The sequence below is a fragment of the Tamandua tetradactyla genome, chromosome 1 (genome assembly GCF_023851605.1).
Source record: "Tamandua tetradactyla isolate mTamTet1 chromosome 1, mTamTet1.pri, whole genome shotgun sequence".
NCBI lineage: Eukaryota > Metazoa > Chordata > Mammalia > Pilosa > Myrmecophagidae > Tamandua > Tamandua tetradactyla.
In genome coordinates this window covers 79931648-79948917 of record NC_135327.1, presented here as the reverse complement: position 1 = coordinate 79948917, position 17270 = coordinate 79931648, and the positions used below count along the sequence as shown (strand labels likewise).

At 41.9% G+C, this 17270-nt stretch overlaps 1 protein-coding gene and 1 long non-coding RNA gene across 7 annotated transcripts in view; one reads left to right on the top strand and one right to left on the bottom strand.

The window, feature by feature from the left end:
* The window catches only part of GLI3 (GLI family zinc finger 3), a 278925-nt gene that overhangs the window by 169156 nt on the left and 92499 nt on the right, over positions 1–17270 (bottom strand). The gene's annotated exons all lie outside the window — the stretch shown is intronic.
* The window catches only part of LOC143649228 (uncharacterized), a 56826-nt gene continuing 55380 nt past the window's right edge, over positions 15825–17270 (top strand). The window contains exon 1 of one of the 4 annotated variants that reach the window (XR_013158934.1): positions 15825–16914. This is a non-coding gene — a long non-coding RNA (uncharacterized LOC143649228). The remainder of the gene's footprint in view (positions 16915–17270) is intronic. The other 3 variants (XR_013158933.1, XR_013158935.1, XR_013158936.1) reach the window with 3 other exon arrangements.

Below are 17270 nucleotides of genomic sequence, written 5' to 3'. Positions count from 1 at the left end.
TAAAGTGGACCATCTTTATAAATTAATTTAAATGTGGGTATATTAGCCAATTATCTTAAAATGTAACTCACTTAATGGGCAAAAAATAAATAAATAAATAAGCTAAAGAAAAGTGGTGCATATACAGGAACCAAGAGATGTTAGGAGGAAAACATTCCTAGGCAGCACGGTCGAAATAAATGTGCACTCAATTTAATATATAATTTGCTAATATCATCCATTTTAACTGGTTTTACAATGTTAGGCAGAGCTGAACTATTTAATTTATATTTCACCTAAACCACTACATTAGATGTTTTTTTAAATCTACTTGAGTACAAAATAAACTAAGAAACATTTTCTTCAGGAAATGAATAACTAGCTCTTCCACTAAAGAAGGAATATTTATTTTAAAAGACTTTTTTGGCTGGGATGGTAGTTGACTTGGGATGTTATACTATTTAATCCTTTTACATTATTCCATAAAATATGAAACAAGGACCATACCCAGGTTTTTATCTAGGTATGGCTTTTTCCTGTTCTTAGGGCATAATTTTTTTTTTATTTTCATATTTCTCAGATTTGTAAAATCATAAAGAGAATAAGGTGCATTCAACAAGCTGAAAGGAAAGATAATTATAAAGGAATATTCAATGCCATCAAAAACTATCCTAAATGTGCAGAAGAAAGGACTCTTGGGGTCTCCATCAGCCATGAGCCACGCTGTCTTGGTGTAAGGGAGCGTCTTCCTTTGGGGCGCGAGGACCAGGGCATCAGAAATGTAGAAACGATGTCCAGTCCGCAGAGTGCTGGGGGCCTGAGCACCCTGCCTCATTTAATTCCTATTACCATCCTATGAGGTCCCTTTACTGCCCACATTTTAAAGATGAGAAAACCAATATCTAAGCGCGTGCTTAAGGGCACACTGCCAGAAGGTGGAGCTGGGACTGGATCCTAAGTTTAACTGTCTCTAGGTGTCCTTTAAGTGCACCAAAAACGCAAAATATTTAACTCACCATTCCAGTTCAAGAAATGCAAATGCATTTCTCTCCTGTCCCTCCTGAGACCTCTCTGGCTTACAAAAGATGAAGTAGATGCTGAAGTATTAGAAAAAATAATTCCAACAATAATAAAAGGTATTTTGCGCCAGGCACTTCTAAGAGCTTTACTTAAATTAAATAATTAATTTTAAGGCACAACGGTTACCCCCATTGAATGCAGGAGGGCACTGAGACTCAGAAAGAGTAAGTAATTCTCCCCATGACCATATGGTTAGAAGTGGCAGAACAGGGACTTGAACCCAGGCAGCCTGGCCTTAGAGCCCAACAGTGAAATAAATGAAATAAGAAATACAAATCCACTTCTGCAAGACGCAAAGAAGATGGGATTGGGATTATAAATGAGGCACGTAGACAGCCAGCAGTCTAGAATATTCTTTATGGGGCAGAGAAAAAGGTGGCAGCAAGGCCACCCAGAAGTCCTGGCCTCAGCCCTTGTGTGGAACACTCAAGCAGTCCCCGTGGGCAGTCCCTTGTCCCATAGCACAAAGAGCCCAAGTGGCTGACTTTTCCCAGAGCAACATCTACTTGCCTCTTTGCAATGCGGAATGAACTGTCCTGGGGAAGCGGAGGCTTCAGTATGGATTCTGACACCTTCTCCACCTTCCCAAGTCCATCACTTGAACACACTCACCAGGAGTGCAGCACCAGCTGACCCCCAGCACCAGTCTTCACAGGCTGGAGCAACCCTCCGATTGGTGCCTGAGCTACACAGGTTCTAAGTGCTCCCCAGAACTAAGCTTCGTGATTCCGGCAGGCGACAGCCCCTGCTTATTCCCCTAAAAGAAATCCTGCCGATCCACGGATCGATAGAGAATGTGGTTGGGATGCTCGTGGCAAGAGAAGAAGGCCACCTGACACCTAAGCAGTGCGATGCCAAGGCATCTGTCCTTCCCAAGGTCTAGCGAGAATGACACCCAAGGACAACGAGGCTTTGTGAGGACAAGGACCCATGTAATTGAGAACAATCAACAAAAAAACAAGGAAAAGTGACCCTGGAGGAAACCCTCCGAGGTTCTGAGAGACTACTGCATACAAAAGACAAAAGCACAGTGCAAAGGAAGAGAAACAAGAGATTTTTTTAAATAAAAGTTTTTAGAAATTTAAAAAATGATTCCTGGAATTTAAAATTTCATTAAAAGCATGGCAAAGTGAAATCAAAGAAATTTCCCAGAACACAAAATGAGAAAGCAAACATATAGAGAATGAGAGAGAAAGAGTGAGAAAAGAAACCCTGCAAGTCGAAATTCTTTGAGCAGAGTCCCAGAAAAGAAATAACAGAGAAAACAGGGCAGGTAAAGTTATCAAGGACAGAACAGACTAGAAATCCCCAACAATAGAGAATGTCTCTTAAGGAGTGAAAATGAATAAAAAGAAAATAATAAATAAAATGAAAAAAGACCTATATCTAGGCACATGCTACCTGACCAGTAAGGGTACAAAGATCCCACAAGTTTCCAGAGAGGAAAGCGAGCCACCTACAAAGGAACACACATCAAACAGGCATCAGACTTCTCATCCACAACTTTGGATGCTAAGAGAAAACATGGGAATGACTCCAACATCTGAGGGAAAGTGAGTTCTACTTTAGAATTTCAGCTGAACGAACAAAAACAAGAGCAGAATAATAAAAGATATTTTCCCACATGCAAAAACTCAGAAAGTGTACCTCTTCTGTTTGGGGGAAGTGACTTGATTGTTAACTTACAAAGACATAGTTACAAGACTGAAGAATCAACAGTTCCAACCCAGCAGCTCAATGGGATACTCCCAAAGAACCCCAGGAAAGAAGGGTACTCTCTCAAGTGTAAAAGAAGATAATAAATGACTGGGATATGGGAACAAAAGGTAAGGATATCATAAAGAAAAATAATAGAGGTAAAATTGAAGCAACTATAGAAAAGCAACATGGCAGATGTTTAAACAATTAAGAGATGCTAAGAATAGAGAACCCACTTGTTCTTTAATTCCAAGCACATCTCTGTTGGGTGATATGCTGGTTTGAAAGGATGTACGGACCCTAGAAAAGCCATGTTATAATGAAAATCCCATTTCGTAAAGACAGAATAATCCCTATTCAACACTATATGTTTGAATCTGTAATCAGATCACCTCCCTGGAGATAAATCCCAATCAAGAAGGTTTGTTAAACTAGATTAGGGGAGATGTGTCTCCACCCATTTGAGTGGGTCTTGATTGGTTTACTGGAGTCCTATAAAGGAGCAAACATTTTGGAGAATAGGAGATTCAGAGAGAGCAGAGAATGACACAGCTCTAAGAAGCAGACTCCACCAGTCAGCGCACTTTGGAGATGAAGAAGGAAAATGCCTCCAGGGGAGCTTCATGAAACAGGAAGCCAGGAGAGAAAGCTAGCAGATGACGCCGTGTTCGCCATGTGCCCTTCCAGCTGAGAGAGAAGCCCTGACTGTGTTTGCCATGTGCCTTCTCATTTGAGAGAGAAACCCTGAACATCATCGGCCTTCTTGAACCAAGGTATCTTTACCTGGATGCCTTAGATTGGACATTTCTATAGACTTGTTTTAATTGGGACATATTCTTGGCCTTAGAACCGTAAACTTGAAACTTAATAAATTTCCTTTTTAAAGAGCCATTCCATTCCTGGTATATCACATTCCGGCAGCTAGCAAATTAGAACAGGTGATTTAGCGATGAAATCAATCAATCTTGAACCCACAGGATGATTCTAACCTCCTGCTCCAACACAAACCAGATTTTCCACTATCATAATGCTGATTTCCAACTTTAAAGCCAACCTATGGACAAGTACATAGCGGATGCTAACAACCAGACACTGTCATCGAAAAGCTCAGGTCCAGAAGATGGGTGTGGAAAGGGGAAAGCAGATTTTATATCCTCATCTTTTGAACTTGAAAAATCAAGTTACTATTAAAAGGTGAAGGAAAATAAGAGGTTTAAAGTTATAAAAGTAACCAATAAAGAAATGATATCAATATTGAAGAGAGAAGGGCATAGTGTTAGAAAATAAAAACTTACAAATTGGGAAGGCAATGCATAGCATTGAATAAACAGCATCTAGGTTGATATCTCAGGGAAATGAAGGTATAAATATATACTCTAGAGTTGTAACAGTTGTCTACCAGAAGAACTACCAAAAGAGAAGCAGTGGTTAGTGTTCATTTGAGGGACCCCAGGACCCTCTTAGAGAAGGAAGAATGAGGTGATTTCCATCCTAAACTCCCGTATAGATTAGGATTTGTTTAAATGAGGATTAAATGTGTTACTTATAAGTGTAATTTTAATAAAAACGATGCAATGTTTAATTATAAAGAGAACTTCAAGGTTTCCATCTTTTTGAATCTCTCCCAAGAAAAACAAATGAATATTGGAGTAATCAAACATCACCATACATGCCAAAAAGATTTTTTTTTAAGTTCAGTTTTTACAAATCAGCTTCAAGGAAAGAACTTCCCTTCAACCTGACTCTGCTTTCTTTTTTTTGGAATATCATTTGGGGATGAAATATTAGCAAAATCCCTCTACAACTCTTAAGTGGAATGGAGACGCACAGCCACATGAGTTTTCTTCCATTTTGGTATCTTCAGAACATTGAGTCTAATTGTGAAACTGAATTTGTCATCATTGACGGAGATGAGCCATTATTAATGGGTTGTTATTATGAAGCAGTTAGCAGAAAAGCTTTCTTAGGAAGTAATAAGTTGAAACTAGAAAAATATCCTAGAAAGCATTTCAATATAAAATTAGCTCTAAAGAACAAAAGTAACCTTCACTCACCACCTTACCTAGATCACTTGCTTTAACACTTTGCAGATCACCATATCCCATTGTCACTAACACTGTCACCCCCAGTGCCAAAAACCTCCCCTACAATTTTAGAACCCCCAAAAAGGCCATGTTCAATATTAATTTCTATAGTAAAAACTCCTTTTTAGGAATAAAGAGTGAAATTTTTTAAAGTACAAACATAATTCGAACAAAACCATGTTACCAATGTCATCGGACTATTGAGAAGGGGCAAAAAAAAAAAAAAAAAAAAAAAAACCCACAAAGCTCTAACCCCTCAAAAAGTTTTTATTTTTGCCTTAGCTTTCTGCAAAACTAGGTCTGCATCACAACTCTGCAAATCATTGTCAAATAAATATTTTACCTTGATCTTGGGTATTATTAGCTGTATAAGAAGTAAGGATCTTACACAGACAATCATTAGTTTTTGCCGATGCCTGAGTTCGTTAACTCCCAAACTTAATCACACGATGCAGCCTGCTGAGCTTTTCATCCAGTTTGAACCAGGGTCTCCTTCCAAACTCCTCTGCAGGACCTCCCTGTGCTCAGGTTGAGGAAGCCATGTGATAGGGTCCTTGCTTTGACCTGAAAAGCAAGCTTTCCAAGCGCAGCTTTAATAGTGAGCTTCAAAGTTTAATAGGGCTGCTCATCAGGATCTTAAAATGCTGGACAGAAAGCAACAGAAAAAAAAAGTAGTAGATGGTGCAGCACTGGCTCAGTGGCAGAATTTTCACCTGCCATGCTGGAGACCTGGGTTCGATTCCTGGTGCCTGCCCATGTAAAAAAAAAAGCAGTGTCTTAGAGTCATGCTCACCTGGTGGCTTGTTAGGAGAGAAACACTCCAGAAAATCTGAAGATTACTAGCAGGAGAGTGACATCAAAGGAACAAGGCTGAACTGCTACAAAAAAAAAAAACAACTTTTTTTTTTTTTTTAAGAATATCCTATTGGAGTATATTTCCAAGAAGGCGCTAAAAAGTGAGTCTCTCAATTCTTCTTTTTCGGGGGGGTAGGTGATCCCAAATGCTGATCACCTCTGTCACTACCATGCTATTTCCTAGTCTGACAGTCCAGCAGCTGGATGGTCAGAACACATGGTCAGCCCTGTGACAAAGAAAGTCCATATAACCCAGCATAAAAATGGCTCATGTTCAAGAAACATCTAGCATTTCAATAACCAAAAAAAATTGTGACTGAAGACTTTATGCCCCAGAGTCAGCTCCTTGATATTGCGAACTATCAGACGATGCATAATACAGAAAACAGCAGCTCTGTTGGCCTCCGTGGGAAACAGAAACGTCAAATGAAAATTTTACCTACACGAAATAAAAGGGCATATGCCTATAAAAACCTAGAAATCCTATATGACTTAGGAGTTGATGGGATTTTAAGGGCAGGAACTATGTGCTGAAGTAGAGCTGCCGAGGACACACGGGTTTGGTAAATCAGATGCGTGGTGTAGTAAAATCAGCATTCACAAAGACTAACCGTGCAGCCTCAGGACACAACCATGCTGCAAACAGACATCACTGAGAAGCCCTTTAAAGGTTATTAGAGAGCAAGAAACTAGCACCCTTGGCTAAAATATCTGCAAGGGCCAGGATGAATGCATTTGAAATCCATCCCCCCAAAAAGCCTAAAATCCAGGGGAGCATTTCAGATTGCAGTTCAGAACTCCTCATAAATTAATGAAAGTCAGACATTAAAGTTAATCACAGCTGGAACGGATCAAGTGGAAAGAAAACGCGGCATCGGCATATGTGTTATGTGAAATTCTTAGAGTCCATAAATTTGATATTTGGGAGGAAAAAGGGAAATGTTAATTAGGAGAAATTTCATACTGGATTTAAATTTGCCACAGAGTCAAAGCTCTATTGTAAACTACCCACCCCCCCTGGAATCAGAAACTACCCTTGCCAGGCCAGGGTCCCGCCTTTCATCTGGCTGTTTCATACTTGTTGATATGTTACTTAATTGTTTTCATGTGTGGCTTCAAGATTCCTCTCCCCCAAATATATAATCAAGAGCCAGGTTTCAGGTCTTTTATTTCTACTGTGTCCAGGAACTCAGTTAATGTTGGGGAACCAAAAAAAATGTCTAGGAAGTCATCTCTCTGTCTTTCGTAAAAGCCTTATAATAATTTTCCATAATTTTTAGACTACTCTAATTGTAGGAATCTCAGAGGATGACAGTCACTCTTAAAAGGTTCCCCGTTCTTTTTTTTTTTAATTTTCCTGATACAATAGGAGCATTGTCACAACCTGTATCATTAGATGCGGATGCAGATATATCAAATCAAGTGCCCCCCTCCATACATGGCACAGCTGGGATCTGGTATCTCCCAGTCAGTCTTTAAAGCCAATAGCAGTCTGACCTGCAGGTCCCTGAGGCATAAAGGAATTCCACTGGTCTTCTCTGTGAACATCCTCAGAGATTTCCCACTCAGGCCCTTCACGTCTGTCCTGTGCTTCCTTAGCGTCCATTTCATTGAGTCATGTGTTGCGAGTTGCCACATTTCCTCCCCTTTAGCCTGCCCTAGCTGTGTTATCCATATGCAGCCCTTATCATCTCTCCTCATAAATCATTCCCTCCAGCCCCTTCATCATTCTCAACTGCTTTTCTCTGAGATTCTTTCAGTTTATCTGAGACAACAAAGTCAGGAGACAATAAACTTCCCTTATTAGTGGAACTGTTGCACCCTAAGATGCCTCTGGCAGAAAGTTCTCTCTCCTCTCTCTCTCAAATAAATACCCCAAATGTATTTACAAATAAAAGGGGGGTGACCTCTCCTGGCCACGTCCGCTCGGTGGTCCTTTGTCACTGGGGCAGGACAGGGCGGGTGCTGGCCCTGGATACAAGTCCACCCAGAGGGACAGTCAACGATGGTTCCAAAGCCACACCCCATCAAACAAGGCTGGCATGGGGGAAACAGGAACAAGGTGAGGACAACAGAGTTTAACAACGCAGGTCAATGAGATTTGCATGTGGTGTCTCCTGCACCCACTTCCACACCCACAGCCCTGGTCCAGGCTCAAACCCACTCCACAGGTAAGACCAAGAATCTCGAAATCTCAGTTCATTCGAGTACTAAATGGATGTGTGTGCAAACTGAATGGGACAATGACAGGAGGTCCGTAGCCTAGCGCCAAGAAACGTGCCACAATGGTGGAGACTTCTACTGCCTGGGACACCATCTCTCCCAAACACAGGGGCAGAGAACTATAAATTTAATTTATATTTAAATTATAGGCAACCTCAAATTCTTCAAGGAAAGATAAATTTAAAAGAAATTTCTTATTCTCTCCCACATACAAATACCAAAAGAACAGCCACTGCAGAAGTAGCAATGACCAGCACCTGCACTCTCACTTCACGCAGCAGGCATAGCGAAATTGGCCAGGTCTGGAGGGAGTATAGTGTTTCTCAGTCCTGCCTATCCTGCCCCCATGCACTCTCTCTCCAATTCCTAGAACACCAGCACTCAGACCCTGGCAGGGAGTCTCCAAGCACTGCTCTCATGGGTGCCTGGACCCCTGCCCGCCTGGCCAGTTCCTCTCGCAGGGCCGGAGTCAAGGTGGACAGCCAAAGGTCCTGCTGCTCGTAGAGGCAAAAGGTCATTTTGAAGACTGCACTCGTCAGTTTTGGCGCACGGGACTCTGGAGACGAACTCTCTGGGTTACACCCTTTGTTCTGCCACTGCCTAACTGTGCAAAACTGGGCAGTTCAATCTTATTGTGCCTCAGTTTCCTCATCTGTCAATGGGGAAAAGCAGACCTCCCATTGCATAGGGCTGTTCTGGGGATGAAGTGAGCTCAAAAGCAAATCCCATGGCATAATACATGGCACAGAGAGAGGATTCGATCTCTGCAGCTATGATTTCCGAGATGAAAGGATCATTTTTCACAGGGCCACTACAATAGCCTGCTAATTCAACTCCCTCAGGCTGCCATACAGGAGCCTGGGCAGTATTTCTGGAGTTCAAGTCAAATCACGGGACTCCCTCTGCTGGCTTTCCATTAGTCTCCAGGGCCTGCAAGCTGGGGCCCCAGCTTCCCCCAACCTCATCTCTTGCCAAGAGCCTGCTCCCTCACTAGTGCCCACCCTACCGGGCTGGCCTCTTCCCCTGGACTTTTGCACAACAGACCTCTTTAAGTGGGATGCTCTCCCCTTGGATCTGCCCATGGCTGCTTCTTTACTGTCTTTTGAGTCTCGGATAGAAAGACACCTGCTGAGCAAGGCTTTCCCTGACCTGGCCACCCAATCACCTCCAAACCTCTGTTGAGCACATCACCCTCCATTATTTTCCCCAGAACACCACCTGCGAGTGTACTGCTGGAGCCTCTGCCTAGGGGTTTGGGGTTTGCATCTACCAGCTGGTAGGCTGGCTCCCAGAGAGAAAGGATCTAATCTGTCCTGGTAAAGGCTGTATCCTCAGGACCTAGGACAGAGACCCACGGCAGGCTCTAAAATATGCAAGGAATTTTTTAAATGTGCATAACTTATGTACCTCATACCCCATGAAATAAGACTTGATACACAGGACTTATTGTGTTTTCTGTTCTGGGGTATGAACAGAAGGGCTGGGTACACTAGAGGCATTCAGGGGCCTTCAAAAGTTCACTGGATCTCTCTCCATACCACCAATTTGTGACAATGTGTTAGGTACAAACTACATTTAAAACATCTTTAATGACATCGGGCAGAGGCGACATAGAAATGCATATATACATGAAACAGAGAAATAAACTGCATGTTTGAAACAAAGGGTTAATCCATGTGAGTCAAGCTGGGATCAAAAAAGCTGTGGGTATGAGAGGTTCACAGATCTCTCGGGATGAGCAATGCACAGGGAAGCCACCACATTCTGCTCTGTTCCCCTCACCCCTGCACAGGCAGAGGAGGGGTGCAGTAGGGGAAGGGAAATGACCTTCCTTACTTAACAGCAAAGAACAGGGACAGAGGAAAGGAGATTTGAAATTTTGTAGACTTTGAGAGTTAGCTTATTCCACAAAAGTATACCAAAAGAAGAGGTGGAATTTGTTTCTTAATAGTTCCCTTTCCTTTCCCCCAAAGCATCTCTCCGCTACCCTTTAAATTACGTAGGAAATCAGTGCCTCCTTTTAGCTCACTCACAAGTCAGCAGCACAATCAGGATGCAGATCTGGGCCAAATAAACACCCGGCTTCTTGGAGTGGGTTCCCTCTGCCTTGCACAATGTCCGCTGATTAGCCCTGTAGCCCCCCACTGGGAGGGTCCCACCAAATCCCCTAGCGCACTTTCAGTCCAGGGCCATTGCAGGCTTATTCCGCCAATGGAATTTTGTTCCTGTCTTTCCCTGGAGGAATCAGCTACTGGGCTTCCCAGTTGATTTCATTTTGTTATTTCCGGCCCCTCTCTCTGCCTCCAGCCATCCCTCTGCTCAACTTCTTTAGGCTGGCTGATGTTAGGGGATTTAAAAGTTTTCCTATACAGTAAAACTCTAGGGATTTTTTTTTTCATGATGACTATTATATTTAGACATTAAAATGTGTCTTAATAAAGGACACAATTCATTTGAAATTAGACCAAATTTATTTCCTGATTATAGGGGGATTTACAGTTTATGATCAAGATAACGGTGGTCAACAGGGTTAATGAACACAGAAAATGTTCAGCAGTTAGAGAACAAGTGGAAACAGAATTTGTTGTCTTTGGGGAAACACACTACATCCTACACCTGGGGAAGCAGCCGCAGGTACCTGGAGAGTCATTAAAGAGAGGAGGGCTGTGAAGTCAGTGGCGGGGGCTGGCTGTGGCACAGCAACGACACATTAGCAACTCCCAAGGAGAATGTGGATTAAACGCTCTGCCCCCCAAAACCTCTGGGTTAGGAATGGGAAACAACATTACCCAAAGGTCTGTTAAAAATTTCAAAAAGTAAAAAAAAACACGTCTTGGGAATCCAGGGGCTTGATGCAAAAAAAGGAGTAGAGTGTAGACCTCCATGCATTCACCTCTTCATCTTCCTCTCCAATCACACCCCTCTTTGAAATGTGCCCCTGAACCACAAAGAGGCCTCTTAGTCCCTTAAAGGGTAGGGCTTTCCTTCTGCCATCAGGCCTTTGCAAATGGTCATGCTCAGCCCAGATTACTTTCTGCTCATCTCTTCACCACAGAGCACAGGTGAGATGCCACCTCCTCATCCCAAAGGACCCTGGACTCTGTCTCTTCTGACCCTTGGGATTGACCTTCCTATTGGGCCTATCTACCTTTCTGTATATCCCATCATCCTGTAAGATCTGGAGAGGCACAGCCTGTGTCCCTTTTGTTCAACAGTGCTTAGCACTTAGGAGATGCTTGATGAGCATGTGTTGCATTAGTGAATGACTGACAGAATGACCAAAAAAAAATGAGTAACTGATTGAATCGAACAGAATGTTGCTTGATTTTGTCCTAACAATGAGAAACTCATCAAAAACTAAGGATAAGGGAAAGCCTGCCCAAAATGATTCCCCTCAAAGAGGGAAAGGTATTAAGATAAGAACCATTCGTTTTAGGAGAGACTCAAAGTTTACCAAATTTAAAAGTTAAATAAATCAAGGAAGTTGCATACTTTTCAAGGAGCTCTATGTGAAATCAAACTGCATCGTAACTTGGGAAAGACAGAACAATAAAATGCCAGATGGGCTACTCTCTATATTAAACCAAACTGTTGAAGAGAGACAGAAAAGAGAAAGAGCAAGCTCTTTCACTAAGAAATATGATGATACAGTCCAAATTTATAGGTACAAGATCAAGAAAGCTAAAGAGGACAGGAGATGCAGCTTTCAAGAGACATCAAAGATAACATTCTTTAATTATACAAGAAAAAGGAGAAGGGCCAAGGATAATGTTGCTTCTAATAGAAAACGGGAGGGAAAGCTGTTAGCAGAAACTATGAAATGGCAGGGGTTGCTGGGTTTCTCATGCTTGACTCCAGAAGGAAAGGAAGGTGGGAAAGAGGGAGGGAGGGAAAGAGACCATAAGCAACTAAAAAAGTAAGAGCCACGTGTGTTTGGTCGGTGTGTGCCAAACTAGAAAAGGAAATTAATGATGTGAAATCTTTAAACAATTGGATTCATGATCCTATAGGATGTCTGGGGGGTGGGGGGGGGGGGGAAGGGGGGGGCATTCACAAGGATAGCACCGTAGCTGGACACTAACAAGTTGGGAAGAAGTTACTAAGATCATGAATCGCCTAGAGGTTTTTACTGAAGATAAGACAAATCGCTGAAATTTGGAAAAGGGAAAAGAAATATCATCAGGCTTTCTTTAACTACAGGAAAAATATCCACTTGTTGGATTTTAGATGGATGTGGAAATATGTGAGAGAGGTAGGCGTTGCATGCCAATCCCACAGGATTTTAAATGAGGATTTTCTTCAAGTCTCTGAACAAACTGTCAAGATATTGCAAAGTACCACAATCCATCCCTTATGAGGACCCTAGTAGTTTTAGATGTGCTCATAGATGCAAGACAATTATTTTTGGTGTTTTAGAAATGTACAATTTAAAAATGAATAAATATATCATAAATTCTTTATACCCTGGCCCAGCTTTCAGAGAGGACTGGGTGCCTAAGTTTGGATCAGAGGTTGCATATACTGAGTAAATTGCAAAATAGAAGCAGAAGAGTTAAAGCCTCTGCAAATTGCCCAGTAGCCCCCATGATGGGCAGGCTCAGGACAGAGGCCAGCTGGAACTTCATCTCTGATGTGACTCTGACCACATCAGGTGGTCCCATCATCTCTGCCCATGGTGGCGATAGTGACCCAACCAGGACTGCCCTGGGACTTCTGGTAGACATAAAAGCTAAGAACCTGCCCTTGGGATAATCACATTACTCTAAAGGAGATTAGGTCAATATATATGAAGAATACAACGCAGCTGCCAAGTGCTGAAAGGTGAGATTTATAGGTCTACGGTGTGCAGGTTAGGAAACTATCCTGTAAGACAGTACTTAAAGAAGACTTTCACAGGAGTGGATCTTTAGATAGACTCTGAAGACTACGTAGGACTGGAAGGCAAGGAGCAAAGAGAAGGACTGACAGCAGGACCACAACCTAAGTAAGGCATGGGCAAAAAGAAGCCAGATTTTCCTGCAGAAGAAAACCAGGCTGGGCAGCGTAAAAGAGAGGGCTGGACCAGGCAATGGTAGGTGCAGAACGCCAGCTGATTGATGAATAAAATCAGTGCTAACTGCTTTTCTCTTTTCTTTCTATCCCTCACTTGGGTGGGCTTCGAGCACTCTTCGCAAGATTAAATGGAGAAAATCATTAACGTTATTTTCCATATGCTACCATGGTAGCAATCCCTGCTGATCCCAGTTTCACTCACTGTCCCCCAGGACTGAGAGGCAAAACCACAGTCACATCAGGCACAGAATTCATTGCCAAGAGCCAAATCTGGAACCCCAGGAATTATCCCTAAGCTTCTACTGCTTTCTTCAGAGTTATCTTGTAATGCAGCTTTTCAAAAATCTACGGGAGTGGCTCACTGCTTCTAGCTTTAAAACATTACCTCTGTGTTGCTGAAAGAAAGTTAGAATTGCTCGAATGAATTTCTAAGAGAAGGACAAGAATAAGCAGGAAGCTCTGTTCTTAAGCTCACAAATAACAGTTTGGCAATGCAAGGTTAATAGCCAAGGAAGCAAGATACCTAGCAAAGCCCCTAAGGTTTGACTCAACATCAGCCTTTCTGGTTAAACTATCTAATTTTCAAGAGAGAAAAAAACACTCCTGATTGGCTCATCGATTGTTCTCTAAAGAGGTAAAAAAAAACAGTCTGGATGAAAGGGAGCTGTGTATTCAGAAAACTGTCATTGCCTTTGCGGTTTGGTCAACACCAAACTGTTCATTTGTGCCTTGCAGGCATTTCTGTCCCGCACAATCTTGAGATGACACTCCAATAGCAAGAGAGATGTGAGCAGCTGCACCTGTTAAATATGTAAAATTTGCATCTTCTATTCCACTTGCTTAGAAGATGTATTTCTACAGGGTGTGGAAAGTCAAATGGAACAAGCACCTAATATGAAGACAGACAGGTAGGAAAAAAAATCTTATGCACATTTTTTTTTTAGCACGCAAGAATGCAAGTGGGCTCAGGGAAAGGGCTTTCCACTGAAAATAAATGCAAGCCAATTAAAAATTCAGTTTCTTTTCTTTAAGCTAATTCCTCAGGTTTTGCTAATTAGCACTAATAGTTCTGTCATCTGAGATGGGAAACATAAGGAAGAATACCAGCAGTATGTTTTCAATCAAAGCACTGCATGGAGGGATGAATCATATTTTCCATGAGAAACTGCTGCTTGGGAGCAGTTGGGGGTGAAGAAAAGCAGTCTTCATACTACTGAAAAACTGTAAAAGAGACCTGAAATTTTAGAAAAGGAGGCATCTCTCTACCCCTTTGCAAAACCAGCAGGGGTCCTATATGACATGACTAGTGCATCCAAGAAATTCTGCACGGAAATCCCTGTAGGAATAGTTTAGAAAACTAGACTCTTCAAAGTAAGACAATGAAACATATGTTTTCTGTAACAGGGAAGAGAATGAAAATTAAGTGTCGGCCAGGGAACAGGAATGCTTTAACTATTATGTCACCTGCCTCTGTAAGTTTATAAAAGAATAAATGCATGACAGTAAGTAAAAGCATTTTGGTGGGGAGTGATGGTCATGTGAAATGTTTGGCTATGGATGGAGCGGGGCAGAATAAAACTGCTGAAAAATCGTTGGACAGGAGACACAGGGAAGCAGAGGTGAGGGTGGTTTTTATCCTGACTCCAGTACAAGCTCCTCCTATGCTCTACCAAATTATAAAGTGCTGGCGATACTGTAGCAGCCAGCCTGTCAGCACCCCAACATGTCTGAGCCATGCAGCTTGAACGTCTGCTTTCTCACCTTGATATACAGCCCATCCACAGCTACCCTTCATAAGAGAATATCCCGCAGAACCCCTGTGAGGGCTTTATTCCAAACAGATGTTGTAAATGTTTGAAGTGCCTTCTATCCCTATGTTTCCTTTTTTTTTAAGTCAAACCCACAAAACCAAAAATACTCTGAATCCTGCTTAAGTACAATTTGTGAAGATGCAGCATTGCATACCCAAGCATAATAAAACCTTCTGCCATAAAAATTCTACAGATGTCCTTCGGAGTGGAGAAAAAAAATGATTTTCCCTTTTCCGGTCTTACAGGAAGCCTGCCCACACTTCAGAAATACAGAGTTGGTATATATAGAAACACAAATTAGGCATCTTGAAAAGTCTACATTTTCCAACCACAGAGAGAAGAAGAAATTGCTGTGAGTGTTTACGTACGCAGCTACATTGGATTACAGGAGTCTTTTCTCTCCAGGGGTTAAGCACAACGGACAAAAAACAAGGGAAAAGAAGGGAATGGTGGCCTTTCTAGATGTTTTTAAACCTTGAACTACTAAAGGTTTGCAATGACCTGGTGTTATTCAGTGCAGCAGGGTGTGATACAAACTTTACCCCCAAGGAACAAATTTGATGAAAATTTTATGTCTCTTTTTTTTAAAGGTACTTCTCTCATACACTGAAAATCTTAGATAATTTATCAATGTTAACATCAAATCAATCATTAGTTTTATCTGAACAATTAAATCCATATAAGGTAGTCAGATTTTATTACCAAACACTTAGAAAATTCTTGTTATACTGGTAGAAAATTAAGTAATCAGTAGATTTCTAGAGGAAATAGTCATACCCTATTTGATTTTTGAAGCCTCATTAAAACATCTTTAAATGACCTAATACGAATAAATAATAATGTACCCTTTATTTTCTACCTGTCTCAAGTTTGTATTTGAGTTACCTGAAACACTTTCTACTAGGAATTTAAAGGGTTAAGACTTCTCAAACTCATTTAAATGCTTCTGTTTTTTTAATTCAAAACAGAAAAAAATTAGTCAGTCCCCCAAGGTTCAGGGAGAAAGGTCACAGGGCACAATTCTAACCCCACCAATCCTTTTCATAAGGTTTACAACCCACTGCAACCCTAATCAATGTTTACAGAAGATTCCAGTCTCAGGGAGGCAGGTGGAAGGGCCTGGCAGAGAAACACCAATCTATACTCAACTACAGCATCTGCAAGACTCGGGAAGATGACTCGATTTGGACAGGGAACCAACCATGTGGTGGGTGAGCTGACACTGACTGTGCTCATGGTGTTGGAGGAGGGACAGAGAAAGTAGGAACAAGAGGAGGAGAAACAGACAGATGAGGAGAAGGTGGAAGATGAGGCAAATAAAAACCACCTGGAGCAGGCAATAATATTCTCACCCCCTGTTCAACAGTTAGGAAATGATTCTTAGAGTTCTACACACTTGGCCAAATTCACACAATTCCTAAGTGGCAAAGCCAGGGTGTGATCCCAAATCCCTGGAGCCCTGAGTCTGTGTGACCTCTAGGCTTCTCTGTCTATATCACCAATGTAATGATAGCATTTATTTTGGACCAGTTTTGGGAGCAAGTTGGCATGGTGGGTCAAAATGGCATTTGTTGATAACGAATGCTGTAGGTCATGGGTCATCCTATATATATATTTTTTTAATTTAAAAGATACAGTGGGAACATCTGAAGAAGCAGCACCTTCTTGGCGGTATATCCCCCTAACAGAGTGACAATGGCTGACTCCATGCCCCATTAAGAGCTCTCCAGTGTCCAGTTTCGGCATACATTTCCACTGGGGCTCCAGGGGAGGGGTCACACATGCAGACGACCAAGACGAAGGGGAGGGCCCCAGGTCTGGAGGGAGCCCAGCCCCTCCTCAAACGGTCGTTGGCAGAGAATTCAATGGGGAAGCCGTTAGAACCAAACAATCAAGAACAAGCTGCAAGTTCAACGGCACACAGAGGAGGTTAACGGTTATACGCCGACTTTCTTCAGCCAAAAAAGGAGTACTCATCAGCTATCCTGACTAATTAAAGACCTCATTAACTAGTGGACATCTGGGAAGGAAAACAAAACAGAAATATGAGATGGGAAAGTCTGTCTTCCTCCATGAAGACCAAAACAATGCACGGAGCTTGCGGCTCACAATTTAGACTGTTTTTGTTTCAAGTAAGTTTAATATCAGGGTGTATAAATACAGGTGGGAAATACATGGGACTCCACGTCTTCTGCCAGGGTGATATTTAAGACAGGCCCACAAATAAAAATACAATGCCGAAAACTGAGAAATTACTCAGTGAAAAATCCTATTTAAGGTTAAATACTTAAGGTTAAATACTTTAAGGTTAAATACTATTTAAACCTTCACTCCTAACAGAAAATAAAAATAAACCTTTAATGAGGGAAAGAAAAGACCATGCACACGTGTGCATGTTCTTCCTTATTTCCGTATCTGTAGAAACAACTGCAGCAATAGGAATGAGAAACACTTTTTAAACAGAGAAATGGGAGCTCTCAGCACTTAA